Source organism: Suricata suricatta, chromosome 5, assembly GCF_006229205.1.
Source record: "Suricata suricatta isolate VVHF042 chromosome 5, meerkat_22Aug2017_6uvM2_HiC, whole genome shotgun sequence".
NCBI lineage: Eukaryota > Metazoa > Chordata > Mammalia > Carnivora > Herpestidae > Suricata > Suricata suricatta.
The window spans coordinates 119,686,593-119,713,917 of NC_043704.1; the positions used below are offsets into that span (position 1 = coordinate 119,686,593).

At 42.7% G+C, this 27,325-nt stretch overlaps 1 long non-coding RNA gene across 1 annotated transcript; it reads left to right on the forward strand.

Annotated features, from left to right (window-relative positions):
* The first annotated feature begins 1,807 nt into the window (after positions 1-1,807).
* Positions 1,808-23,149, forward strand: LOC115292195. Its single transcript, XR_003908847.1, has 4 exons — positions 1,808-2,016; positions 11,869-11,952; positions 13,391-13,428; positions 22,924-23,149. It is a non-coding gene; the product is annotated as an uncharacterized LOC115292195 (long non-coding RNA).
* Positions 23,150-27,325: the final 4,176 nt, after the last annotated feature.

The window sequence follows — 27,325 nt, forward strand, 5'->3', positions numbered from 1 at the left end:
TCTGAAAAAGCGGATTTCATGTGCTTCAGAGGTATGCTGGCAGATAACTGGCATAGGCTTACAAAGACACTGTTACTTAAAAACACATGCATGGCACTCACTTTGTGTCAGGCACTGCTCAAAACACTTTGCAAATGTTAAGTCATTTTGTCCTTACAAGAAACCTACATGCCAGGTGCTGAAGAGTATTACTTTCCTCCATTCAGGCATGAGGACAGGGGACTGTCCCTCCAATCACGGCTCCTCTCCATGACTGCAGCATGGCCCTGCCTGCCCGGAACATTAGCACTGGCTGAGGACCAGGCATCGGCAGCCATGGTGTCAGAAATGCAGATTCCTGCCCTGCCCTTGAGCTACTGAATTGGAATCTGTTCCCTTTAGGTCATTCTTGTGGATGGCCAAGTTCAAAACCACTGATCCAGTCTGTTTTTTCATTTTCTGGGAGATGATCTGAAGGATGAGCCTTCCATGTTAGCTCTGACAAGTGTTTGTTTTTAGCCCCTCTTTTTCCTCTTTAATTAAAGTTCATTTTTCAGGTAGGGGAACTAAACATAGCAGGATTAGAATCCACCAGTAACCAAACAATTAGACAACATGAAAGCAGGACATTGTATGTGCAAAGGCCTGGGTTTGGAGATGCCTTGGGGTTGGGGAAGGTACAGCAAAGATGCTACAAACTATAAAACACTGTCCCAGCCTGAAAGAGGGTTTGATCCCCTGTGGAGAAATGATATATAAATGCCACATGGACAGAGGGACTGTTCTTTTTACAGTGACATCCCACCAACAGTGTACCCCAAAAACAACTAAAGAGTCATCTACTTAACTATATATCCCTAAAGGAAAATCAAGCAAGCAAGCAAGCAGGAGGAAGGGAGGGAGGAAGGGAAGGAGGAAGAGGGAGGGAAGTGTAAAGTGGGAAGGAAGGAAGGAAGGAAGGAAGGAAGGAAGGAAGGAAGGAAGGAAGGAAGGAAGGAAGAAAGGAAAGAGGGGGAGGGGCGGGGAAGAAAGGAACAGGACAGAGAGAACATTTAATGTTGTGGGGTATTCCCTCCACATTCCTCTGATGAGCTGCCTCAGAGGGAACGTGCATTTCCCTGGGTTCCTCAGCTACCATGGGCCTCTGTAGCAAATAGCTCTCTCAAGCTGAGAATGGCTCTAATATTTAAAGATTTTTCATAAAACATAGCCCCTGAATGTGAGCCAACCACACTGCCTGGTTTTCAGCCAAAAAACGGCCCTCTGTGCAGCTAGAGGAAAAACTGGCTGTGAAGGGCTAAGTGAGAGATATATGTGTCCCATACTTGATTGGGTGATTTAAAGGATTTTTCAAGAGATATTTTGATTAAATATGTTTTCATCTTACATGCTGAATTCAGACACTACCCTTACTTACAATGTGACTGCACTATGCATGAAGTCCACATATTTTCTTACTCCTCTGTTGCCAAAGCTGAGAAACTGGCCATCCAGACCTCCTGCAAAGTCCACACTGAGGGGAGGAGATGAGGCTGCAGCCAGCCTCCAGAGGAAGCAAGAGCATTACAACCAGTGAAGGGATCTGTCGGTGAAAATATCTGCTGCATCATCACCATATGCTTGCACAGCAGACACGTGTCATCCAGCCCCCTGCAAAGTACAGGGCTGGGTGTCTCTGTGTCTGTGAGGGCGCACTAGGCAAGGGGACGCTGCAATGCCAGTTACACTTTTCTTGCCTAGGCTCCTGTTCTCTGCCTACTGCAGCCAGACTGCACTGTTAGTGCTTCTTGACCTCACAATGACACCCCCCCCACCCCCGCACCACACACACACACTGATCGGGTAGGGAGTGGACAGCTTAGCATGGACTGGACCCAGATCCGAGGGTGGCCAGTCTGAGGTGAGGTGGTAGCAGTGTCTGGTGCCAGCAGGACCTGTGGATTCAGGACTCGCAGCCATCTTGAGCACACAGTGGAAGACAACAGAGACAGGCAAGAGAAACAGGGATGGGGCAGCTTGAAGTGAGCAGGCAAGCAGGTGAACAGCTTTCCCCCTCAGGTTTCCTGGGCCTGGCTGCTTCTGACTCGCTGTCCTGGGTGTCCTTTGCCTATGCTCTGACACCACGCCATCCCCTTTCTGTTGAGCTAGTCAGCCTTGGTGCTGTCTTCTGCATACAAAAAAAAAAAAAGCATTACTGGCTGGACTTTAACACTGTCCTCTGGGGGCTTCAATGGCCGGCACAGAGGAGAAAGGTCTTCTAACCACTGTACAGTTTCGATCACTTGTGACCTTCTGTGACCCAACATGTAAACATCTAGAATTTAGATGATTTGGGGCGCCTGGGAGGCTCAGTCAGTTGAGTGTCTGACTCTTGATTTTGGCTCAGGTCATGATCCCAGGGTTGTGGGACTGAGCCCCGTGTCAAGCTCTGTGCTGAGCATGGAACCTACTTAAGATTCTCTCTCCCTCTCTCTCTGGCCCTCTCCACCGCCCGCGCACTCCCTCTCCCTAAAAAACAAACAAAAAAAACCCCAAAATAAACAAATGCCCACTCTTTGAATCAAATTCTTCCTTTCCTGATGGTTTCTCAGTACTACTGGCACTCCTTTCAAAGGCGAGCATGAGTTTTCCCTACTACTGACCACATTAGGCATGGACATTAGCAGTGAGTCCAATGGTTTTCAGATTTTTAGCACTGAATGCTTTTCTTTTTCAAATTAATGTTATTTGAAGCAATACAGAAGAGACATAACCCCAGCCATCTCTGGAGTTCTTCTCTCTGCACCCCTCCCCCGACTCTTAGCTGTAGGTTTCTATTGAACCCAGGGCTCTGGGAACAAACATTTGGTGCACTGCTCAGGGCGGCAGATTGTTTCATCCTTATCTTGAGCAAACATCAAGGAGCACCCATTACATATTAGGGATATACCACACAGTCCATCCCAAGCTCCGGAAATGTTCTGGGGATACAGTGAAGTGAAAGACACATCACCAACACAAAGTAAAAGCTGGGCAGATAAGATGCTAACAACCATCAAAAAGAGTGTATGCCAAGTTCAACGATGTCACAAGTACAGTTAAGACTATGGGCTCGGAGATCAGAGAAGTAGTCAGGGCTAGAGCAGCTGGGTCAGGGCCCACAAAGCAGCAGGAGGGGCTCCAGCAGGATTTCACCAGACTTACAGGAGAAGAGGAAGTAAAATCTGAGGGTTAGGGGTGGTGGGGTCCATCCAGATGAGAGGACAAGCACAAACAAGGCTGGAAGTGTCTGTGATGGACTCAGGAAATGGTTAGCTGATGAATATAGTTGGATGATAGGGCATTACAAATGGGAAAATGGGAAGAGGCCAGAATCTGAATAACAAGCTAGGAAAAATCAACTCATTTTGGAGACCATCAAGAGCCCTGAATGATTCTATTTAGAATTTAGAAAAACATTGGAAAAAAGCAAAACAAGATAAGAGCAGAAATCAGACGTCAAGCTGCTTGGATGTGGTATTTGACATGGGTCTGCAGGAAAGACAAAGGATCAACAAAGGGAAACACTGATGACACATTTCCCCACTGCTGATCCTCTCCCCGAAAGGGTCAAAAGGCTCCGAGACTGGTGGAGGCAAGCTGTATTATCTTCCACTTATTCATTAGGCATCGAAAAGCACATGGTTCCCTTGAAGTCATCTAGGCGAGGACCCTGGGGTTCCTGACTCACAGGCCTTCCCAGAAGAATCCTCTCCAGCAAGAGCATATGATCACAAGACACTGGCTCAGTGGCTGGTGAGAGCAGTCTCCAACTGGCTCAGTGCTTCTCAGAACTTTCTCCTTCTGCCCAAATCCAGGGAAGGGAAAAACTCAAACTCACCCCCAGTCTCAGCCTCAGCTTGCCACAATACACTTACCAAAAGAATGCAGAGAACGGCCTAATAGTGAAACCTGTCCAAAATCATTCCCCAGCAACACACACCCATGCACAGGCACGCACAGCCACTCTTGGAGAAGGCGTGAACATCAGAGCTGAGCTGGGTAAACATGAATACTGCATTTGGTCTGTCCTCAAGGAAGGTCCAATGCTACCAAATACCAAGGGGAAGGCGGGATAAGGTGGTCCCTCACCAGACATCTACTGATGGTGACACATCTGGGCTGGCCAGGTCTCTTTGCCTCTGCCTATTTCTGTCTCCTACATAATAAAGAACCCAGAGACATGAGAAGGGCATGTTATGGGAGGGTGGGAGGGAAATAGGGCATAAAAAAATCTGAGTGTCCTGCACAAGGTCCCTGGACAAGGTGGCGTGTGGCCACTCTCTCACCCAGGTGTTCCAGTTCCAGAGGCTGTGCTCTGCCAACAGCTCCATGGGACAGATGAGAATGACATCATCAGAAAAGGGGATAAAGGGAGAAGGGGACAGCCCGCATGTTCCCTGTTGGTAGAGGAAGGCTTTCCGGGAGGTTGTGCTGGACTTGCCAGCACCTCTGCTGAATTCCCAGGGGTCTGTTCCTGAGGCTGTGAAACTGAGCGGGAGGGGACACCTGTGGTGGCCTTACAGTCAGGACAGCGTGTCAGCCGCAGTTCAGCCAATGACTCAGCACTGACAGGAAGGCCAGATCTCCCTGAGGTCACCAGCTGCAGTCAACCCTGGACGCATCCACCACCCGGCATGTCCCCACACATAAGGGACTCAAACTAACTTCCCAGTGACTATTCCACACCCCCTCCCAACATGAAACAGTCTATCTCCCCTTCATTGATTTTTTTTTTAAGCTTATTTTGAGAGAGAGAGAGAGGACGGGAGGGGGTGGTGGGGGGGAAGAGAGAATTCCCAGAAGGCCCCATATCATCAGTGAGGAGATCAACATGGGGCTTGAACCCACGACTGTGAGATAATGACCTGAGGCAAAACCAAGAGCTGGATGCTTGACTGAGCCACCCAGGCATCCCTCCTTCACTGGTTTTCTATTCCAACTAGGTCTTAAAACTTTATAAATAAAATAATGTGTACTTGATTTTTAAAAACTCAGATAGTACCAAAGGCTGCCCAATAATAAAAAAAAAAAAACAAACGAGAGGTTTAAGTATAATTTTCTAGTTCTTGACATCGGTATAAAGCAGCTTTGCATGACTTCTATTTTTGTAAACAAGGAAATTAACCCACTCTGTGTTTCCTTCCACTTCTTGCTTTCTGGTGCCCCATCTAATACCTGCCCCCTTACTATTACTGTTACATGGCACCAAGGTTTACAACTCTTACGTTTTGTTCTAGAAATAGAATTGTTTGTGCTTCATCTAGAACTTGGTCCGTCCGTCCTTCCTTCCTTCTTTCCTTCCTTCCTTCCTTCCTTTTTTGTTAATGTTTATTTTTATTTTGAGAGAGAGAACGTGAACAGAGGAGTGGCAGAGCAAGAGGGAGACAAGTCAGATGCTTAACCGACTGAGCCACTCAAGTGCCCCTAGAGCCTGGTTCTTAAAATCAAAAATGAACAACCAGCATTTATAATATAGTAATTGTGTAATTATTATTCTCTCCAGAGGCAAGTGAGGACCCTCAGAGAAGAACATGGGACATGTCACTACACTTGTGCTGCTCAAAGGGAAAAGAAATTAAGTTAGAGGGAGGACTTGGGGAGGGGATGGAGTGATGTATTAAAGTTCTTTCTCCTCAGCAGGTTGAAGGCATTTCTGGGACTCCTATAGTTGGGTTGGCTTGAAGGAGGGGAGAAACAAAATTGGGGGCCTTCATTCTTGTATTCATTTATATTTTTTGAATACCAATTATGTGCTAGATACTGCTAAGCACTTAAGATGCGTATAAAAGAATTTCCCACCTTCAAAGAGTTCCAAGGGAGAGACAGGAAAATCAAAGACAGAAAGATTAAAAGCTCCAAGGCAGGGTTTTTAAAATTCTGTTTTCTTCACTGGTGTAGTTTTACTACTTAGACAAGCCAATTACTGAATGAACGACTGAGTGCAATGCCCGAGTTAAGCACAGTGGATGCAATGTGGGTTGTGGAAGGGGGCTGGGACTGTGAGGAGAACCTGAAACACCAAGGAGGAGCTCTGGAGGGTGCCTTGGGCTTGAAGGCTCAGAGAACATTTCTATAGAGAGTTTGGGTTGACTAGTGAAATAGGAGGAGAACTGGGAAGAAACCAGGAGAGAGGATCCCCAGTAGTATGGTAGAAGCAGGAGGTGAGTTTGGGAAGTGGCAGATGAGGTTACATAACAGGAGGAAGCAATCTGTGAAGACTTGTATGCTGGGCTGATGGCCTGGCCTTTATTCCAGGGTGCTAGAGAACCATGGAGGGTTGTGGGCAGGGTGGCAGTGTGGTCAGGTCTGTGGGCAGGGGCAGGGGCAGGGGTGGAGGGGGCTGGAAATGGGAGTTCAGCTAGGGAATAAGCTGTCTCTGGGAGGAGGCATGACAAGAAGCTGGACTGAGGCTCTGAGGTTAGAGAGAAGGGCTCAGTTCTGAGAAAAAATTAGGGGGTAGAATCTAGACAATTTGGTAACCCAAGGGACTTTGTGGAATAGCTCACACAGGGTGAGCTCCTGATCTGTGTGGTTGATGAGGTGGTAGCATCATTCACAAAGAGAAGGATTAAAAGAGGGGCGCCTGGGTGACTCAGTTAAGTGTCTGACTTCAGTTCAGGTCATGATCTCACAGTTCGTGAATTCGAGCCCTGCGTCAGGCTCTGTGCTGACAGCTCAGAGCCTGGAGCCTGCTTTGGATTCTGTCTCCCTTTCTCTCTCTGCCTCTCCCTAGCTCATGCTCTCTTTGTCTCTGTCTCTGTCTCTCAAAAATAAATAAACATAAAAATATTTAAAAAAAGAGAAGGATTAAAAGAAGAGCAATGGGTTCAGCAAGTTTCCAGGAGCACAACGTACTGCTGCATGTTGTGCATGTGGAACATCTAAGTGGGGACAATTTTGGACAGGGGGGTCCATTTATATATAAGAGAATTATTGGCAAGTAAATGGTATATAAAGCCATGGAAGGAGAAATGTAGGATAATAGGTACATGAATATGTAAGAGAAACACCACCTTTAAGGACGGACAGACAGAGAGGAGTCCAATTCAGGGCAGGGGTGTGGGTGAATGAATGAATGAATGCATGTGTATCTTAAATTATTCATCCCTGCCTTTCCTTCTGGATTTCCCTCTTGAAGTACCTTCAAGCATCAGACTGTACAAGCATCTGTCCCCATTAATCTTAGGGCAAGAACCACCAGAAGCTTTCCCTTTGATATTTAGGAAATACTGAAAGTTACAAAGACTCTCAGGTGTTTTCCAAAGAGTGGTTTCTCTAAAAGTTAGCTTTTTTTTTTTTTTAAAAGAAACTTTTAATTTTAGTTTTAGGTTTAGAGGAAAGTTGAGAAGATAGTAGAGAGAATTTATATATACCCAACACCCAAGTCTCCCTTATTGGTAATGCCTTACATTAATATGGTGTGCTTGTCATAGCCAGTGAATCAATACTATTACACCATTTTTAACTACAGTTTTTAACTCAGATTTTCTTATTTTTTAAATAATATCCTTTTTTGGTTGTTGTTCTAGGACAGCATCCAGGATAACACACTACACTAGTTGTAATGTCTCCTTAGACTCCACTGGGCTGTGAGAGCTTCTTTTACTTTTCTTGTATTTGAGGACTTTGACAGTTTTGAGGAATACTGATCAATTAATTTATAGCATTTCCTTCAATTTGGGTTTGTCTGATGTTTTTCTCATGATACCACTGAGGTTATAAGTTTTGGGGAAGAAGACCACAGAGGTAAAGTGCTATTTTCATTCGTATATCAAGGTACGCACTTGACCTGAGCTAGCATTGTTGACAGTGACTTGCTTACTGAATTAAAGTCATGTTTGCCAGGTTTTTCTCCTCTGTAGTTACTCCTCGCCTCTCTTCCATACTGTAGTCTTTGGAAGGAAGTCAATGTGTGCATCCCACACTTAAGGGATGGAGAATGATGGTCCCCCTCCTTGAAGGAACAGGCAGTTAACTTTAAAAATTCTTATTCTGTCTTTTCATTTGAAGGAAATTTCTCTCCAGTTTCCTTTTCTGTCTTTCAGATACCCTTTTAAGAACACATAGAACTGTCAAATGACGGAGCCTGACTTTAAAGGGTCTTTTATGGGACTTAACATTTCTAAATGTATCTAAATACATGCAATCTCAATACACCACATGGCCAGATTTTAAAATGCAAGAAGTGGCTCCCCTCCAGGTAGGCACTGGTTTACTACTGCCTCAGGCATGACGATTCCCTGTGAAGCAAGCCCAAAACGATGTCTTATATGGGCCTGCCCCTTGTCCACCTGCTGGTATTATATATGAGGCTGGTCTGACTTAAAAGTCAGAAATAAGTGAAAAACCCCCAGCAAGAAAGAAGATCCAGAAAGGAAGTACTTGAAAAGATTAATGATGTTCATTGTATTGTACACATAACATAATGTCCTACTATGTTACAATAGCAGCACTCTCTTCTATATGCCAAGAGTATGAGGGCAAGGACACACAATATGATCAGAGATCACATCCCTACAAAAAAGTAAGGGAAAGAATTTCACACCAAGGAAAGATTATTATTTAAAGACATAATGAAATTCCACTAAGAATAATCACCATGTGAGTTGGGAAACATAGCACTTGTTATCTTATCATAATAAATTTTTATCACTTTATCAAAAGTTACTGAACTCTGGTAAGATAAGACCCAACCCCACTGTTTTGGTTCCCTCCAGTAGCTGTGTCCTGCTGCCCCCCAGGGTCTTGCCACAGGATAAGGAAGAGCAAGGAAGTGACACACACTGTTTTTTCCTCACTCCCTTTTCCTCCTTATTATTGCCTGGACTTTGAAGTTCAATGCCATGTAAATATTAACTTGCTTCTTATATAAAGCCTCAAAGAACAAACTGTAATCTGAGCATATGATTTCTCCTAACATTTTCCCATGAGCTCTAAGGATTCTGATTTCTTCTCTACCAATATGTCTCTATTTCATAGAATTAGTTTGGAAATAGTCTTTAATCTATTTATTATTTTTAAAAATTTTTATTATTATTATCCTTCTCCTCCTCCTCCTCTTCCTCCTCATCACATGATGGAGGTATTTTACAAAGAATGCTTGAGATGATTTTAGGTGGTAACATCCACTACATTTCCTTTTAAATACATTTAAGTTAAAAAATTAATTTGACTTGAGGTGCCTGGCTGGCTCAGTCAGTAGAGTATGCTACTCTTAGTCTTGGGATTGTGAGTTCAAGCCCCACATTGGGTTACTTATAATCGGTTTCAAAGAGATTACTTATAATCAGTGAAATTTATTGCACATATAAAACTGGGATCATATTATTATAACTTTGGGAACAACTCATAGCAATAAGATCTGTGGGTTTTTGTTTTTTTGTTTTTGTTCATTTGTTTGTTTCTTGTTTCTGCTAGTCATATTATCAACAGTTTTCTTTTATAATACAATTGTGCTAATCATGATGGTCTAAATCACTCTGACAAACCTTTCAAACCAAATTAAACACCCCATTGACACAGTCTTTGCAAAGCTGATCAAGTTTCTTTGAATTTGTTTTACAGATGCTTTTGGATTTTCTCCTAGGTTATGTTTTATTTTCCCCAAATTAAAATAATATAAAATTTTGGGGGCTTTTCTTAACATTGAGAATCTTAATATATGTTAATATTTGACTTGCTGAAGAAACAATCTCTTAGTTATGGGATCTTGATTTTATAAAAGCTGTATGTCTTAATTATTCCTCTCTAGTTCCACCATGCTGGTGTGTTCTTTTAAAAGGTATGTGTCACCTAGAGTTGGCTTGCTGGACCTGAACTGCATAGCCAGTATGATCTCAATAAATATAAGACTGATACTTTTTAAAAAATGCTAATTTCCTTAATCTTTTTTCCCCCTGTGCTGAGATGTTTTTCCTTGACACATAATTAAATGCTTTTGAGCGGTTGCTGAATTACTGCATGGCTAATCCCTCTCAACGGCAGGAAGCTTAGGTATTTGCAAATTTCCTCAGTGCACCGTTTCTGATTAGTTGACCTTTTCTAAATACCAAACCAGCCGGTTGCAGTCTATTCTATCATTTCATGACCAGCTTGCATTTATTCACAAATAAAGTTCTTGTTGGTTTTAATTTGTTTTGAGAATTGATTGGTATAGACAGAACACATGGCTGTTGCATTAGAGTTTTTAATTTACCTTAAACTATAATCACTTATGTTATCTTTATGCATAAGCTCCAAAGAGTACCTTTATTGTTATTCTTCTGGTTTATACTAAAACTTTATCTTTATATATATACACCCTTCCTTTTGCAAAGTGACTTAACTTGTTTTATTGATTGTAGGTATCAGTGATAGTGCACTTAACTAACTTTGAAAACACAACTATGTTATCGTCAAATTATTTCTGAAAAATGCATGAACATTCTTTCCAGTCATGCCCAATCTTCAATCCCTTCTTCTCTCTCTCTCTCCTTTCCTCCTTCTGTTCTTTCCTTCCTGCATCAAACATTTTTTGAACATCTACATGTCAGGTACTGTGCTAGATGTTGTTAGAGTCAATAGTGGGTAAACTCTTGGTTCCACATGAAACTTATTCTATAGGTTTAAAATCTTTCCTTCCTGTTTATTCCAAAGATCAGGTGGGGGAAAAACCACACTAACGAAATTCATGGGAGAGAAAGCAAACATGGACATTCTTACTGAACTGGAGAAAAAGCATGTTACTCACCGTTAGCTGCTGCAGAGTAATCTTTCTTCCTTGTGGGCTCTGGCTATGTCAATAATCCTTTTCCCTGAGAACTGGCTCTGTAGAGGGCATTCTTCCTCCTCCAGCACAAATAGCCTTGGGCGGGAATGTTGGGATGGACACCAGTTGGATAAAGCCCAGAGGAGCTGGAGAGCCCTCCGTCCTCCTAGAAAACTTAGATGCCCATACTCATTTGGTGTGGCTGCCTGAAGCCTCTGGTGGAGAGCTCCTGTAGGAAACCACAAATGCACAGGAAATTGGGGAAAATCAGATAAAGGCAAACCATTAAATGACATATGTACAAAAAGGAAACAGTTAAGAATTAACCCAAATTAATTTAAGGCCATAAGAACAAGTGGTGCAACGGTTTAGTTAATAAGTAGCTAGTCTCCAAAGCCAGGGTATTTGAGCCAAAGGACTAAGGACCTTTAGAGCTATAAGGGGGCAGGTGGATGGAGAAATAGATCCATCATAGAGTCACAAATCGCTGTGGGAAGTAGGAGTAAGCACTGCATAGTGGACCAATACAGATCATACATTCATCCATCTACCTGTACATACATCTATTGGTCCATTCAGAAAACACTTGTTGAGTGCCACTGTTCTAGGGATAGTATTGAGGATTTAGCAGTGTGCATGCCTTCATGGACTCTAACATTCAGCAGCACGCAGGAGGTATGTTGAACAACAAACTGGAATTTAGGTGGGGATTATATAAAGAAAAGGCAATGTTAAAACTTGAGCCTGCTGAGTTTGGCTAGTTTCTTTGGAATACCAGGACCCAAAGAACCTTCCAGGGGGAAAAAAACCTCCTTTACCCTTTCTCTAATCTAGGTTATTTCCCCCTCTTTTCATTCTCTTAGCTTAACAAAACTATGTCACCATCCACTTCCTTAGCCTCAGTCCCATCTATATTCAGACCTCTAGTCCTGCCTTACTAGGAAACAAAAGACCTTTGGCCGTTCTGCACTTGGCTAAGAATAAGCTTCTTGAATTTCTGATTTATTTGTTGTTATTGACCTCTCAAGATTGAATTCAAGTTCCTGGAATTCAAAGACTCAATATTTATCTAATGTCCTCTGTTTAATTGATACCCATCAATCTACATGATGCTACACAAGTCCCTAATCTAGCCATGAAGAATTGGAAGTGTGGAATGTAACAACCCGTTCAGAGTGCCTCGGGAGAACAGTCAGTGGACAGAGGTAAGTAAACCCAAGAGTGAGATGAGTTAAATGGCCGGAGACCAAATCAAGGGATGTAGTCCACAAGGATCACAGTCTACAGGGGACATGTTGCTTCTAGAACACTTTCCCAGAAGTTATTCATCCTATGTTGTGGTTTGGAGTTAAGTGGTAAGAATAAGGGGTCTCATTGTAAATAAAACCAGGAAAAAGATTTGTAAAATCAAATGAAACAGAAGAGTATAGAAAGAAGGGTGACTATCCTCAAAAAGGCTAGAAAAGGAAAAGCTGAGGAGGAAGGTTTTATTATTGTGTCTCCAAAACTGTGCAGATGGGGAGATGACTGACTGGTCTCATGGTCCATTTGGAAGGCAGATCCCATAGAAGAAACATGTGATAGCATAATTTAATTAATCAATTCATTCCTAGGGTTTTTTTTTTTTTTTGCTTGTTTGTTTTTCTGAGCACATACTATAGTCCAAATACTACTGAAGATAAATCAATGATAAGACACAGTCTTCTTCCTCTTGGAGCTCACTGTCCAATGGGAAATGCAGACTTATAAACAACTAATTAAAAATACCACAAGTTGGATTTTCTAATACAGGTCCTTAGGACCTCAGAGCAGGGGTTCTAATGCTTCCTAGGAAGGTCAAAGAAAACTCTTCCAAGGAGGTGACCTTTCAGTTGAAGTGGTCTTCAGTTGTGCAGGGTCGTTTTAGGTAAGAATTTTTTTTGTTTCCACTTAGCTCTTCTTTCCACCCCCCTCCCCCATTTAGCTCCTCTTCATGGGAAAAGATTGTTTAGGACTAATCTACCATGAATATTTCTGTTTTTTTTTTATTTTTGGAAAATATAGCTCTCATTATTAAGCTAAAATTTCAGTTGACTCTTAGAGCCAGTGTGGAAATCATTTACTTGGATCTGAACTAAAAAAGTTTTTGAATCTACAAAGTCAAGGACTAAATCTTTGAGTTGTTAAAAGACATGCTAACTGAGAGACACAGCCTGACTGGCCAGACATCCCTACTTTTCCTTACCAATTTACGATTGGTAACTGACTCCATCTGATGAGGGACAGAAGCAGAAAAATGTCCACCTTTAGCCCAGAAGGCGACCTATAGACTGTGTAGTTCCAATAAGGATCAAATATGTGCTGGTTGCGACATTCTTAAAAGGGTCTCATGACTGCCTGTATATCTCCCTGATAGTTAATACCCAACTGAATGATAAGCACCAGAGAAGTCCTATGAAAGTAGCTTTATGACTAGAAATTCAAAGAAAATATTTATGATCTAATACTCTCTGTCCATCTCCTCCCCCTTGAGCACTAAGCATATAACCACCAGTGGCCCACTGGTCCTGCCCCTGTCCTACTTAAATACCATACAACATCTCAAGAATTCTTTCTTGACCATTGCACTCAATAACCCTCAAACATTTTTGGTGGTTGGTACAGGAATAACGGAGTGAATCCAAGAGCTTCTGCACAACTTGGTAAGTCTTTTTTATTTCTCCAGCCTCTACTTCTTGCTTGTTCTTTTCTGGAAACGTCTTGAATAGTATGACCCTTGGGAATGAGTCTTGCCCGACTGCTCAGGAGAGAACCTCTTGCCCATGGCCACATTATGGAAAGGGATGGACTCCTGCCACCCGGCTAGATATTATTACTTTGGCCATAATGGTTTTGGGCTCAGAAATCAGACTCTCCTTATTTTTCCTGTTATTCTAATGCATATATTATTGACAGGTTTAGGACAGCCATATAAGTTGTTAGGACAGCCATATAAGTAGTTAGGAATCCCAAGACTCCTGCGTAAAGTTTCTACCTAAATAACCCAGTGTGATCCCTCAATTAGTATAAAGTCCATGATATGTCTGACTGTGTTTCTCAAAAGGGACTAGTCAGAGCTACCCAATGGGGAACCACTTCCTTGGGGCTAGATTGTAGACAAAACTCCCGAGAAAGTTGCCTGGATTAGATAGGAGCTCCATACTTTCCTTTTTTTTTTTTTTTTTTCATGTCTCTTGTTTGTCCTTACTCAAGGGCTCTTTGGCATACTCAGTCTTGCTCTCATACTGAAAATACTTCCAGCTTAGATATATGATGCTTAATACAATACAAAAACCTCATCCATTAATACTAGACCTAGAGGCTTACAAAGGGAATTATTATTGATTGCCAAATATATTGACTCTTTCAAAATGGAAAAAGACAACCCCAGCCTCTGCAGCATTTCAGTCCATTCACAAGCACCCACTTCAGTCTAGAATGCAATTGGAAAGCAAAGGGAGGTTGACATCCCTTCTCAGGTAGTACAAAGGTGGCAGAGGGTTAGGAATGAGGGACACCTCCCACCACTCTGAACCCCAAGCACCTTCAGCAATATTCCTGGTGGGATGCCATTTGGAAGTAGAGGGGGATTTGGGCAATGGTTTTAGTTAACACAGTTTTGTCATTGTGTAGGGATTAACTATGGAATCAACTTCCTCAGTCCCAAAGGATTCCCCTTTGGGCCATCTTATACAACAGTGGACTCAATCTGGACAATAAGATTTAAAGAAGATTTTCATCTTTTTTCTACAATAATGTCTAGCTTCAGTAGTCTTTGGACGATGATGAAAAATAGCCCATTAGCAGGTCCTTAAGCTTCAACACTATTTATCAGTTTGCCTTTTTTTGCAGGTGACAAGGAAAATGAACCAAAGTGCCCTACATCCAGGTCTTTGTAGCACTGAGTCAGGATCTTAATCTAAGAGAGACTTGTAGGATATGTCTGGCAAGATTCCAGGCTCCCCACCTTTAGATATTTCAGACAATAATTGTTTAAATAGACTACCCTAATCAAAGAAACCAACTCAGTCAGACAAATAAGAAAATCAATGAGAAGAAGAAAAAGTGAAAGTAAGCCTACAAGGGAGCCCTGCTCCTTTAGTAAGTCCCACTCCACAGAAACCTTGGGAGCCTTCCACTCCTAGCCCAGTGGCACATAAGCTAGAAAGAGAACATCATACCTACCAAACACTCAGATTAAGTAAGGACTGTATCCACTTCGCAAAGTAGCAAATGGAGAAATGGGTACAATTAAGGTATATGTCCCATTTTTCATGTCAGATCTGGCTCAAATAAAACAAAAGCTAGGATGATAATCAGAGGATCCATCCAAGTTTATAGATGGATTTCACAAGGTGTCTCTAATGTTTGATTTATTTAACCTGGCAGGATATCTATATTATTCTAATACATTGCTATACCCCAGAAGTAAAGGCCTGGACTTGGACTGGGGCACGAATGTGTAGATGAGGGACACCTGGGTGGCTCAGTTCATTAAGCATCCAACTTCTGCTCACGTCATGATCTCCTGGTTCCTGAGTTTGAGCCCCACATTGGGATCTCTACTGTCAGTACAGAGCCTTCTTTGGAACCTCTGTCCCTCTCTATCTCTGTTCCTTCCCCACTCATCCTCTTACTTTTGCTCTCGCTCTCTCCCTCAAAAATAAATAAACATTAAAAAATAAAAGGATTTGCAAATGAGTTGGCAGCTAGGGGTAGAAATCATTATCTAGTAGGAGATGTTGTTTCTAATGCAGAGTCTTATTGGAACTCAGATTAAGTAAGGACTGTATCCACTTCGCAAAGTAGCAAATGGAGAAATGGGTCCAAGAGGACAGACTTGGCAGGGAAAGATGAGACTTTATGGTCACCTGTTTATTGGAGGGAATGTAAAGAGGATTTTCTACATCTGACAATTGTGATAAAATTAAGGAAGTGACCAAGGCAAATGTTGAAAATCCAGCCTTATTTCAGGGGTGTTTAATAGAAGTAATTCATAGACACACAAATTTAGACCCAAACACACCAGAAGGGATGGCTATCCTAAGTATGCATCTTATGAGCCAGTCAGCACCAGACATTCACCATAAACTGGTAAAGATGGCCCTAGGCCCTCAAACTCCAACCCAGCGGCTGCTGGAAGTGGCCTCCAGAGTCTTTAAAAACAGAGATATGGCTTTAAAATAGTAGAAGGACCACAGGGCTAAAATAACAGAGCAGAATGCAGGTTCAAATACTGGCTGTCACTACGGTGGATCCCCCCAATGCCAGGCTAACTAGGAGCAGCAGCAGAAATCGGTATCAGATAGAAGTTCAATAAGACCTCATGCTATAGGTGTGGCCAAACTGGACGCTGGAGTAAAGAATGTTTGAATAAATGCTCTCTGCAGGGGCCATTCCCACCTGCAAAGCAGAGGGATATTGGAAAAGGGATTGTCCTTATCTTCAGAGACAGAGAGGAAGACAAGAACTCATTTCCCAGCCTGAGAGCAACAGCCTGAAGAGATGGCATGATGGGGCTGAGGCTGGTCTTGCTCCCCTGAACATGGCCAAGCCCTAGATTACCCCTGGACCCAGGGAAAGCAAATTCATTGATTTTCTTATTGATATGGGAGCCACTTACTCTGTCCTTGTTCAGCACTCTTGCCTGACCTGTCTTTCTAAACATAAAATTACTGGACTAGAAGGAGAAACTAAATCATGCTTTGTAACTTTTCCTTTAACCTGTAAATATGAAGATCAATTAATTACCCACTCTTTTCTGGTTCTTTCTTCCTGTCCCACTTCCCTACTAGGAAGGGATTTCATGTTTAAGTTGGGAAGCCAGTTCAAACTAACTGGGTAGGAGGATGGTCTCTTTTCCGTGAGGGCTGAAGAAAAACCAGGCATTTGTTCTGGAATTGCCCCTAATGTTTGGGAGCAGGTAGACCCAGAAGCATGGAATTGTGATATCCCAGGGAAGACAACACGAATCCATCCCATCAAAGTAGGCCTAAAGGATCCGGCTGCTATTCCACACAAAAAAACCAATATCCTCTTAAGAGACAAGCCAGGGCTGGACTCCAACAACTTACAGATAAATTTCTCAAATATGTAATTCTTAAATCTTGTTTATCCCCTTTCAATACCCTATTTTGCCTGTAAAGAAGCCTAATGGAAAGTACAGAATGGTACAAGACCTCGGAGCAATAAATGAAGTTGTAGAGTCCCTACTGACCCTATAGTGCCAAGCCCTTACACTATATTGACTCAAATTCTGGGCAATAAAGAATGGCTTACAGTGCCTGATTTAAAGGATGTCTTCTTTTTTAACCCCTTAAGAGAAGAGGCCCAGACTCTATTTGCCTTTGAATGGACCATTAGGAGAACAAGAATGGCAGCTTACATGGACAGTCTTTCCAAGGGGATTTAGATATAGTCCGCTTTTGTTTGGCAAAGCACCCTAGAGAACTCAGATATCTTATATTGCCTCAAGGAATAATATCACAACATGTTGATGAAATTTTAATATGTAGCCCACAAAAGGGGCCTTAGGCTATAATTCTATTGTGTACTAAATCTTCTTGGAGAAAAAGGATACTGAGTATCATCTAAAAGGCTGAGATTTCTAAACAGAGGATACAATACTTAGGATGTGAATTAACTCCTGGAAAGTATTCCCTGTCAATAGAGTGAAAAAGAGCTATAATAGAATTGGGACCTCCTGCTACAAAGAAACAACTCCAAACCTTTTTAGGAATGGCTGGATTTCACCATCTATGGATTCCAGAGTTTGGAGTCCTTACTAAGCCTCAATATAAGGCCACTAGGGGGCTAAATAAGAGACTTAAAATGGGACAAAAAAACAACAGGAGGCCTTTCAACAACTAAAAACTAACCTATCTTTGGCCAGGCTCTGGCTCTACCAAACTTAGAAAAGCCATTTACCCTGTTCAATGCTGAAAAACACAGCCAAGCCCTAGGAGTACTAACACAAAAACTATGTAATGAATTGAGACCTACAGGATGTTTTTCCAAGCCATTGACAGTACAGCCCAAGGATGGCCAGCATGTCTGAGCAGTAGCAGCTACTGCACTGCTAGTAGAAGAAGCATCTAAACTTTCAATGGGACAGCCATTGACAGTGAGGACTTCTTGTCAGGTTCAAGGAGTTTTAGAAATTAAAGGACATCAGTGGATGACAGGAGGATAACTAAAGATCACACTATACTTTAGACTCCCCCAATACTGTTCTCAAAACCTGTCAAACCATAAACCCACTCTTGCTCATGCCTGGACCAGACCATGCTACTATTGTATCTGAACATGACTGTAAAGAGGTAATAGAATCAGTCTATTCCAGTCACATCTGGATCTAAAAAATCAGGCCACAGATAGTTGGTTTATAGACAACAGTAGTTTTGCATAAGAAGGACAAAATAAAGCTGGGTATGTAATTGTTAGTTTCATGAAAACTACTGAAGCCAACCCATTACCAACCAATGCATCAGCTCAAAAGGCAGAACTGACAGTTCTTGTGCAGCTCTTCAGTTAGCTAACGGCCTAAGAGTCAGGGTGCTTGGGTGGCTCAGTTGGTTAAGCATCTGACTCTTGGTCTTGGTTCAGGTCAAGATCTCACAGTTGGTGAGTTTAAACCCCACATCGTGCTCACTGCTGTCAGGACAGGGCCTGCTTGGGATTCTGTCTCTCTCTCTCCCTCCCTCCCTCCTTCTCTCTCTCTCTCTCTCTGCCCCTCCCCCACTCATGTGCAACTCTCAAAAATAAACATTTTTTTAAAAAGGCCTAAGAATTAACACACACACACACACACACACACACACACACACACAGAGATTCAAAATATGCCTTCCTTGCACTTCATGTATATGCTGCCATCTGGAAGTAAATTCCCATATTACATATGGACTTGAAATTGTAACTCTGTTAGAGGCAGTTCATCTCCCTAAAGAAGGTGCTGTAAAGCATCTTAGAGGATATCCAAAGGGAACAAATTTAGAGTCTAAAGGAAATAATTTAGACAATTGGGCAGCCAAAGTGGCAGCTTGAACTAAACTAGTTCTGAGTCTTATACCAGTCTCTAATCTATTAAGCATACGGTTCCCACTTATACCATGGGAGGGAACAACAGGACACTTGGGGAAGGATATACTAAAACTGCCAAGGGATGATATAAGAATGATAAAGGAAAAATCTTTGTCCCTAAGGGGTAAAAATGCAAATTAGCACCAGGCTTGTACCAGGCTACGCATATGGGAAGAGAAGCTTTATGGAATTTCACTAAACCCTTGTTTGATGGAATAGGATTAAAAGCCGTTTTATAAAAGGCATGTGAATCTTGTGCGATGTGTGCCCAGGTTAACCTTGAAGGTGCACTACGACCACCTTCTCTTTCTAACACTTGCCCAAATAGGTGAAAAATATGCTGGGAAAGACTGGCAAATTGGTTTTACACATTTTCCTCTTTATAAGGGATATAAATATTTATTAGTCTATATAGATACCTTTACTAGAAGGGTGGAGCTTCCCATCTGAGACAGAAAAGCTACTGAAGTAACAAAGACTTTATTAAGGGAAATCGGTCCCTAGTTTGGGCTCCCTGATCTCTTCAAAGTGACAATGCCCCATCCTTTACAGCTCAAATAACTCAACAGGTAGTCCAAGCCCATAAAACAAAATATTTTTTCATACAGTCTGACATCCTCAATTGGCAGCCACAGTTGAAAAGGCCAAACATAATTTTAAAAGATACCTCACCAAGATGAACATAGAAACACAAGAAAACTGGATAACTCTTTTACAAATAGGTCTCCTAGGAATAAAAACCACCCCACAGGAAAGAACAGGGTTAAGCCCTTTTGAATTAATACATGGTAGAGCCTTACCATTGACTTATACTCAGTCCCAGATTAAAATAATGTTATACTTTTCATTAGATGCTAGATTAATCCATAAAACTCTTTAACAAATATGCTAATAAGGTACTGCCAAAACTGGACCCTAAGGAAATTCAAAATTCTTTGCAAGTAAACCCCAGAGAACTAGTGTATTTAAAAGACTGGCAGGCAAACAACTCAGGAGAACTAATTCCTAAATGGAAAGGACTTTACAGGGTCATTTTCAGCACTCCACTGCAGTACAACTAGAAGGTCATTCAACATGGACTTGTATTTCTAGAATTAAACTTGTACTCCTTCAACAGAAGATGACAATGAGCTGATCCATGTGCCCTCATATTCCTGCGAACCAGAGGAAGGTCTCAAATTCCTTTTCAACAACGAGATAGGAAAACATGAAGGTCTCTTTTCTCTTACCTGCCATCTACACACCATACCTAGGTGGTAACAGTGTAACATTACGTGGAGCTACAAAACCAGTATTCATGCTGCCCATATCAAGCCCGTATCAAGCACTTCAGGCCTTCCTTGGTGGGTTTCTCCTTTACAAGGTACAGATTGGCATTATTCACATCAATACATACCTGATATTATACATCACCTCAATACAGGCACATAGAGGGATATTTCTATTACTGGAAAGGATGTTTCTGGCTGGCCTATGGTAAATGTTACATGTGACTCTCCAGGCCATAAGAGAGCTTTCTCTTATCTTCAAACTCTTAAAATTTTAACTGAATATGGCAACTTACAAGTAGGCTCATAACAACAAATTCCCCCACTACATAGTCCTTCCTGTCTATACACCCAGGAATGATGACATCAAATATGGGGTGAATGTATGTGGCTTATTCCCATAACAGGACCACTAAGCCAGAAGATCATTTTATGCTGGAAACAGAAAATACCATACCATATTCATGGCCCAATATACTCACTAAATGGAATGGCTCCCCCAGAAGCCTGTGACCATACCGTTTCTTTATAGACAATTGATTGGTTTGCTACTGACTGGACAAAGTGACCAGGCATCAGATGGCTAGTGCCTAATGGAACACAACAGTTATGTGGGACAAATATGCAGCCATGGCTTTCACCAGGCTGGACTGGAAGGTGTACTCTAGGTTATGACTAGATGCATGGCCATAGCACTAAGACTATCACAAGTCCAGTTAATCTTCCTCCATGTCTAAAACAATGGACAAGACCTGTGTTCCATTAGTATGATCATCTGACATCTATCTCTCTGCTATAAGTAGATTTAGAAAATGTCATATGGCACATGGAGGCCCCTGATAAATACACAATTAAGGCCTTAAATGACTCTTAAAATACCATTACATTATTTAACACTGAAATAAGTAAACTGTTTAAAGTAGTCCTACAAAATAGAATGGCACTAGATGTCTTAGCAGCACAAGGAGGAACATGTGCTATTATTGAAGTGGAATGTTGCATCTACATTCTAGATTATGACAAAAATATAACAAGATGACTTACTGATATGAACAATCAAATTGGTGCTCTTAAAGATCTAAATCGTCATTTAATGACTGGTTATGTTCCTGGTCAGGAGGCAGACTGTGATCCACACTATAGGGTCTTCTCGTTGCTCTTCTTATTTTCATTGTAATAGTGATCCTAATGTGTTGTTTCTTTGGCTCTGTTCTACATGCAAGTAGTTCCTGACTCCCTCGCCCAGCTGACATACGATCCTTGCAACTCGCAACAAATTCATCCTGATGTCCACTCTGGACTTCACAGCCTTCCATAATAGTTATTGTAGGGACAGACAGCAAGTAATTTTGGTCCATAGGTTGGGACATCTCTTATGACCACTGTTGGCCTGAAGAAGTTACAGAAAATGAGGCCTTAACCCTTCAACAACCTTAGAGATTTAAGGACCAAAAATTGGTCTGCAGCAGGGTGTGTGTGTGTGTGTGTGTGTGTGTGTGTGTGTGTGTGTGTGAGTGATGATGATGAGAGACAGAAGCAGAAAAATGTTCATTTTGGACTGATCAACAACCTGCACAGTTCCAGTGAGGATCAAACATGTGCTGGTTGATACAATCTTAAAGGGCCTCATGACAGTCTGTACATCTCACTTGTAGTTAACACCAAACTGAATGAGAAGCACTGAAGAAACGTTACAAAAGTACTTTTATGCATAGAAAGTCAAAGAAAACATTTATGATCTAACACTCCCTGCACATCCTCTCCCCCTAGAGCACTAAAAACATAACCACCAGCTTCATGCAGCAAAAAAGTGTAGTCATGTCTAACCATGGGCCCTGCCCCTGTGCTGCTTAAATAAACTTACTAAGTTGCACCACACAACATTTCAAGAATTCTTTCTTGACCCTTGCACTTGATGATGCTGCAACACACCTGGTAACTTTTGAGGCCCTGTAATGGCAGACTCCACATTTCCTGAACAGCAAGTAATATGTGTATGGCAGTGCAGCAGGGACTTCTTCCATGCTCAAAGGAAGCACTTCCAAATAATTTCCAGCAGGGGCGCCTGGGTGGCGCAGTCGGTTAAGTGTCCAACTTCAGGTCATGATCTCTCGGTTCATGGGTTTGAGCCCTGCATCAGGTTCTGTGCTGACAGCTCAGAGCCTGGAGCCTGTTTCAGATTCTGTGTCTCATTCTCTCCTGCCCCTCCCCCACTTGTGCTCTGTCTCTCTCTGTCTCAAAAATAAATAAACTATATAAAAAATTTTTTAAAAACCCAAATAGTTCCCAGTAATAGTTAACTGGAGGACTTAAAATAATTTTTATTTTATTTCATTTCATTGTAATAGGATCACTATTACAACGAAAATAAGAAGCCCCCTGTATTAGTTTCTTAGGGATGCCATAACACAACATCATAGACTAGGTTGTCTAAACAACAAAAATTAATTCTTTCACAGTTATGGAGGATGTTAGCCCAAGATCAAGATGTCAAGCAAGAGCTTGTGTCCTCTGAGGCCACTCTACTGAGTTTGCAGATGGCTGGCTTTCTGGCCTTTTCTCTGTGCATGCAAATCCCTAGTGTGTCTTTTTTGTGTCCAAATTTATTATTCTTATAAGGAGACCAGTCAGACTGGATTAGGGCCCACCTAAAATGGCCTCATCCTAACTTAAATACCTCTTGAAAATCTCTACCTGCAAATATAGTCACATTCTAAAGTACTGAGTGTTAGGGCTTCAGCATGTGAATTTTTATGGTCACAGTTCAGCCATTTACAGCCCTCTCTCTTGGCTGATTCTTGCTATCAGGTTGCCCTGTGAGTCACTGTGTGGAAGACAGCATGAACTGAACCACAGAGAAAGCCAAGGACTATAGGGCCTCTACTTCCTAAAAGAACGCTTGCCTCAAACCAAGAGAGAAGTTGGAAGAGTCTTGGGACTTGCACCCCTGTATGCCTACTTCTTGCACTCTATTACAGAGAGAGCATCGTTAATGCATTCCCAGGATTTGGGGTCATTTCTGAGTTTTAAAAGTGACAAGGTAAGTTTCTACTTGAAGCAGCTGAAATGTCTATTTTACACCTGAGGATCACATGGGAAAGACCCAAGCCATTCATCACCAGAAGTTTCAGACTATAGAGTCTTGAAAGATCTCAGGTTGCTTTTAAGAAACAAACTACAATGTGATAACAGAGCCAAGAAGAGAGGAAGTAAAAGAACTCTGCAAGGTACAGTTAGTAGCACTCTGAAAGTCAGTATTTCCTGTTTGCTAACAAACCTCATTCTTCCACATTGGCCTTGCTCAATGGTAGCAGGTCTTGTAATGCCAGTGGCTCTAGGTCAATTCACTGAAAACCAAATGTTTCTATTTTACCTTCTTAATCCCTGCCTGTCCCCCTCAAGTTTCTTCGATTGTTTCTAATCCCCCTAAATCCTCCCATGACATTTGTTCTCACTTCCCTTTATCCTTCAAGTGCCTCTTGGTTGCCCCAAGCCTTTGTCCCTTTCCCTCGCAGTCAATCCCAGTCCGGCCTAATCACTCCGGTCCCGTAGATCCCTCCCTTTACATTCCAGTCCTTTATCCCCTACCCTAAAGGCCAGTTCCTCCTTCCCTCCCCGCTACGTCTATTCCCGTAGCCCCGCCCACTCTGCGTCAGCCCCTCCCCACCTCAAAGGGAACCAGGCATTTTAATGGTGATAAACACAGTCCACTTGCCTTCTGAAAGCACTATACCGATTTACACTCTCATTACCATCGAATTTGATGAACAGGCTTGATGTCAGAAACATTGTCCCCAACCCTATTTCTCTTTTTAACTATCTGATAGCATTCTTTGTGAAAATAAACATCTTGCCGTTTTATATTGTATTTTTCTCGATTACTAGTAATGTTGGAAATCTCAACATGTGTTTTTTGGTTAACTATTTCTGGTTCTGCGAATTGCCCGTTCATATTCTTTGTCCATTTTTCAATTGGGTTGCCTTTCCCTTATTGATTTATATTTGGATTAATAGTCTTTTATATGTTTCATGAATATTTTCTCCTTGGCGTCCTTTCTAACTAGGCTGAGCCGGACTGCATATTCCTTAAAATGCTGTTATGCAGATATAATGAAATACTGACCAACTAAGATTCTGCAGAAATGTTCAAAAGTTGTTAAAAGAATTCCATCCAGTATGAATCCCCAGCGGAAGGCAGGTAATGCAGGGAACAAGAGTACGCAGGACTGCCTCGCTACAGGCGGTCTCTATCTTCAGAGATGCCCCAGGGTGGGCAGAGTCTGTAGCAGCCGCAGACAGGCAAAGCCAGGGCAGGTAGAGAGCACAAAGCTGAAGGGCCGGCAGAGGAACCAGAACACTGCAACGAGAAGCGCGGAAGGACCGTGGCCACGTCTTTTCCCTCCAAAGTCCGGGTTTCTCTGACTCACGAACGACCTCTGGAGGCAAACACTCTACAAACTTCGCTCCGTTCTACCCATTCAGAAACCTTCTCCACTGCCAGCCTGGTCCCACCTTTTGCTTTCGCAGAAGAGCGTATTTCCGGGGTGGGGACCCCGAGGGCCTTTCTGGGAAATGGATTCTTGGTCAGAAGGATTCTGGGAGTCGTAGTACCTAATGTTCGCTTTGCGCACGCACATTTCCGTTTTCACTTTGCGGCCGCTGGTTCTTCAGCACGGGAAAGTCGTGTACGCCAGTGTCGCGCTGGCTCCTTGTGCCATGGGGAGAGGTCCCGGGTTAGAACGGACTTGGGTTCTCTGTCAGTTATAATTACAAATTGCAATTAGGCAATTACAGCGACTTATGATATCGCCGAGATGTTAGATGTAGGGACAGCGCCCCACAGCCTGCAGGAAGAGGCAGCAGCGCTAAAACCTTGGGGGTGTGGCTTAGGACCAGGCAGAGGGGCCCTGTGTCCAAATTCTGGGGCCTCGAGAGCTCAGAGACCCCAACGAGCAGGGCAACGACCTTAAAAGGGCCTTCCAGTTACTGAGGAGATGGCGACATCCCCTGAGAGTTTAAAGCTGTTCTCCCTTTCAGACAGGGGTGCACTGCGACCCTAATTTCATTTTATTAAGGTCACTGTGGTTGTAGTTGGGAAGGGTCCCCAGGGGAGGGCATTGAGGGCCGCGCTGTAGTCCAGGGAGATATGATAATAACCAGTGGTGATAGTGGCAGTGTGGACTGAATGGATGAGAAGAGCTCAGGGGGAGGAAAGAGTTAAGGATTCCTAGATTCTGATGTGGGCTGCTGGCATGTCTGCAGATGATCTCGCCTTATGAAATTCTTGCTCCTAATCCGTCTCAACTCCAAAAAACACTGTAGGGTCCTCCTTTGTGTAAATCTATTCACAAAACTATTTAGATGCACACTTTGACCCAAAAGGACATTCATTCCCATAGCCCTACAGCTGTTATACCCACCCTTGTGAGCACACTGCTGTGTAAATACACACAGCCATATAGTGACTCATGATTGTATACTTATACATACTCCAGGCTCCAGATAAGGGCCCTGATAAATGTATCTATCTCAGTTCAAAGAGCCTCTCCCAGAGCTGAGGTTGTCCTGCTATCTTGGGCTGTGTGGCCTCCAGGCCAAAAGAACACATGTTGATTTCTTTGGGCCTCTCGCTGGAAACTTCACACAAAGCTCAGCCTTTATCCTTCCTCCTACATCCATGTCCATTATGACTTTGGCTCTTCCTAGTTACCTTCGTATTGCTGGCCTAATGGGAGGGATAAATGGGGTTTAAATTCTGGTAAGGTTTTTGCTTGTCTGAACGTTTCCTGAGGGCTTTTCCAGAGCAGTAGTTCTGAATCTGTGTCTGCTGGACTCTTTTAAGAATCCAGTGAAAGCTGTGAACACTTTTCCCAGATAAGCATAGCTGTAAAACCACACGATTTTGAAAACAAAATCAGAACCCATATTTTGGTCCCTGATTAAGAACTTCAGTAGATCCGAGGATCAGTTTCCTGGTTGCCCTTTCTGTAGTGCTAGAGGGGGAAGAGTAGGGCCCCAAGTCCCCAGAGGATGATGTATGGGCCTCATCAAGCCTCAGGCCATGAGGATGGGGCAGCCTGTCTTTCCATCCTTCTGTTACCCTTAGTTATGTACCCAGGATGTCAGTCTGCAGGTCCTCTGATGGGCAGTCAGTCATTCAGCTGGTTAGTGGTAGAGTCAGCAGGCCGGCAGTTCAAGCTTATCAGATATTTAGTTATTTAGTGTTAGAAGGTCAGTTAAAAAGCCAATCAAATGATTTGTGGTTTAGAAACTTAATCAGCCCACTGGCCAGTCACTTAGTGTTAACTTTTCAGATGCATGGTAGTCCTTCAGGATTCATCAGTTGAAGGTCAATATAATGATCAGTCCATTCATCAGGGAGCCAGTTCTTGAGAATGCTTAACAGCTGGGTCACCAGTGGGCCAAAAGGGCAGCTGGGGTGAAACCATCTGAAAACAGAGTGTGTTTCTACTTGCTACATCCTGAAGAAAATACGCTTTCCATGGTTTCAGCCAAAGGTCAAATGTGGTCCAGAAGCAGATGATCCTCCTTCTGAGTTATCCTCAGATCAGTAGTAGCCTAATGCTACATCACAGTGCCTCATCTCATCATGAAGGCAGTGGGTCATTTCACATCATCATAGAAAGGAGAGTGAGTGTAGTACAGTATTTTGAGGGAGGGAAAGAGAGACCACATTCACAGGACTTTTATTACAGTATATTGTTATAATTTTTCTATTTTGTTACTAATGTCTTACTATGCCTATTTTATAAATTAAACTTCATGATATGCATGTATGTATAGGAAAAAACATCACCTATATAGGGTTCATTATTTGCGGTTTTAGGCGTCCACTGGGGGTCTTGGAATGTATCCCTCAAAGATAAGTGTGGGCTACTGTATAGGCAAGTGGAGAGATGAGGTGACTCCTAGGCCACCAGAGGGAGCTTGTTTGCTGGGAAAAAGGAGAAACTGTAGAACAAGGGCCAGGCAGAGTTGACACTAGATGGCAGTGTGGCGCCCCTTCACTACCGCACCCTCCAGAGCTAAATTTCAGGCTTGGAGCAGCCCAGTCTCTGGCCAGCTTGAAGAAAGGCTCCCGAAAGGATTTCTCACCTAGGAAGTGCTTAACCAAGACATGCTTGACTCCCGAACTAGGAAGAAGCCAGCCAGCTACTGACCAGAAGGACTTGCCAATTCCAGGCACCAC